Here is a 3179-nt window from a genome sequence, read left to right as displayed (position 1 = left end):
CCACTGTTGCTGAGGGGCTGGGCCTTGTCCAGCAGTGGGTCCGTCTTAGAGCCGACTGGCATTGGCTCCATTGGACGTGGGGGAAGCTTCTGGCAGCTTCTCACAGAAGCCACCCCTGTAGTCCCCCCACTGCCAAAACCTTGTCACACAAGGCTAATACCCCCTGGGAGCTGAGAGTGCGGAGGAGAGCAGGCAGCGATTCCAGCAGATGGGCAGGGAGGAGGGCTGTGCCGGGAGGGCCGGGGGAGCAGGGTGCTCATCTCCAGCGAGCACAGCCGCTAACGAGAGGATGCGTGCCTACACCGCTAGCACAACACCTGGCTCAGCACAGCTCTGCTGATCACACCAAAGGGATGATGCATGGTGGGAATAAAACTTTGTTGACTGATAATACCTCGTTTTTAAGTTGATATACAACACAAAATTATGGAGGTCTTAAGGAAGTCTCTCTTTGGAGAGCAGACATTACTCCAAGCTTACTGAGCTGCCTAAACATCCATCCAGTATTACTACTGTTTTTTAATGCCACAATCAAAAAGCTCCTGAAAAATAATCAACTGCAGACCAGATCCTTAAAGGGATTTAGGTGCTTTACTTATTACCAAAATCGGGGCAGAAGGCCAGAGTTTTCCCTGGTCTCCCCCATGTAATATGTTCTCTTAGCAGAACATGTGCTTTGACTCTGAGACATCGATGCATTATTTATTTATTTACAGTGTGCACCTTTTGGAACCACAATGCAGAGAGTCCCTGGGGATGAAGAAGTAGAACAATACCCACAGAATCCAAAAGCACTGGCCACACTCTAGCTTAACTTTAAGAAAAGAGGAAAAAAAAAAATTTCTAGCAGCAGTGAAGGGAGAAAAGCAGAAGTGAAATATCCTTTTTCCTGGCATTGCAAATATTTGAATGAAACCTTAAACAATGAAGGGAAATCATTCTGGTCCTCCTAGACCCCGTTGAAATGATATCAGGCTTTATCAGAGCACTGGCTGGAGCAGCTCCAGAGCAGATCAAGCTGGCCTCAGCAGGGATTCCAGCTGTTAGCACTACTTTTGGATTCATTCAAAGCAAACAAGAAACAGGAGATGAGATGCATGACCCAGACTTAATTTAGGTAATTGGTGAACACTGGTATTTGCCAGTTTAGTGCACGGGCTAGCTACAGAAGCCAGAGGCTGGATCGTAATAATCAAACCATTTATCAGGTGAGCAAGCAGAGCGTCAGTGTAAAAAAAAAAAAAAATTCCTATACTTTCAGCTATTGTGTCCAGAAGACACACACTCCGTTTTTGGAAGCATCTCCCTTCATTAACCAACTCTAAATCTAAACTAACTATAGCAGGCAGTTGAATGTACCTAACTTTTTCTTTGCAGTACAATTCATTACAATGGCTGTTCGTTGGCTTAACTTCCCAGTGTAGGCACTCAGAGCAAATTTCAGCAACACCCACCCCTTATTTTAAGTTAAAATAGATGAGTTTGTCTTAAACAACAGCTGAACAGTTAAAAACTATTATATACAGATGCATGTCCTTGCAGTCGTGCACACACATGCCATAGTTTGAAGACCAATGCTCTGGTGGTCTAGTTGACAGTCATAAATTAAAGCCCACAAAACATGGAAAATGAAAAGCTAATCGGCAAGACTGCAGTTTCTGCACTGTCATTTTCAGAGATGTTAGGTTTCCCAAGAGGGTGTAAATCAACCACCAGTTAAACAAGCAGTAATTATCAGCTTTAGTAAGGAGCCAGGAATCATCAGCAAATTCCACATTGCACAGAAATAAAAACTGAATGATGAATAACTTAAGTATCACACTCAAGCCAGGGAAATCTGCAAGTCAAACTGCAAGACAACAGCAAAGTTTGGAGGCTGATTAAAAAAACAACAATTGTTCAACAGAGAGGATTTTTCACTGCCTCTCAGTGCTTCTAGCAAGGGGAAAAACGAATACTCTTAGCTGACAGCCAGGACCATGCTGTGAGCCATCATTCTGCTACACTGCATAAAATAAGCAGTGCTGGAGTGGATTGATACTTGGAACAAAAGGCTTCCTGGACTACCTCAGCTAGAAGATGCTCCTAAGTGGAAATGAACACTGCTTAATAGGAAGCAGCGATGACAGCAGGTCAGAAAGGGATGCTCTCTGTGCCTGCTAGGACTAAGCCAGGGCCTCAGTGTACTCCTAGCGCAGACTGTATAGGTGGCATTGTAACCCTATACCGATTCCGTGTTTTCCTCTCAGAACCAGTCTCTGCAACCAGCAGAGACAATTCTGACCTGTGTAACTCTGTCCTGCCAACACCAACCACCCTTGCAGATTTAAGCTAAGGACTCCACAATATGCTTTTCCATTTTCTGTGCAGATTTGTCCTGTATATTGTGGAACAGCTGCTACTTTTGATGCCTTGTGTAGATCATCTCTGCATACAGCTTGTACCTCAAATAGTTAAATTCAGAAATCACTTGTAAAGTCTGTTAAATGAAAGTTACTACACAGACACAAAGCAATATTGATCTACAATATCACTATGATGGTTGTCTAGAAAACAAAGTTATCAGTAAGAATTAATGGTGCTATAGCCACTGCAGCATTCAGATCCATTTTCATTTGGCTGCACACTTCCAAGTTTTCCAAATTTCAGTCCCATACATGGTTCTCAGTCCTGAACTTGAGTGCAAACAAAATCACTTGACCAGACTTTAGGAAACGAGGACTACCAGGATTCACTTGATTGACTTAGGTCTGAATGCAGTCTGTACAGACAGAAAGGGACAGGCACACAGCATGCTCTACATTAAAAGAACATGAGTAGTCTGACATTTCATGATCAAAGACAAGAGATTCTCAGTTGAGGCTTGTCTGACACACAGGCACAACAGGGTGTTTCTTAAGTACTTTCTTGTTGCACCCAATTGTGCCCAAGTGTTTTCTACCTTGTAGCTTATAATGGTTAAGTATAAAATATTCATGAACATTATTAAATATTAGTTTGTTTGAATTTATGAATGTTAAAACACTCAGCTGCTACACTGAAGCATGAACTAGGAAAATTGGGCTAATTCAACACTCTGTAGAGATGGGCGGGAACAGAGGGAAGAAAATTGTGTTAAAACACCAAAATAACAGAGACGTCAGCTTCGTGCCTGTTGGAAAGGGAATCAGCAGTTCAGG

This window comes from Cariama cristata, unplaced genomic scaffold (assembly GCF_000690535.1).
Source record: "Cariama cristata isolate BGI_N322 unplaced genomic scaffold, ASM69053v1 scaffold15544, whole genome shotgun sequence".
Classification (NCBI taxonomy): domain Eukaryota; kingdom Metazoa; phylum Chordata; class Aves; order Cariamiformes; family Cariamidae; genus Cariama; species Cariama cristata.
This window is presented reverse-complemented; position numbering follows the sequence as displayed.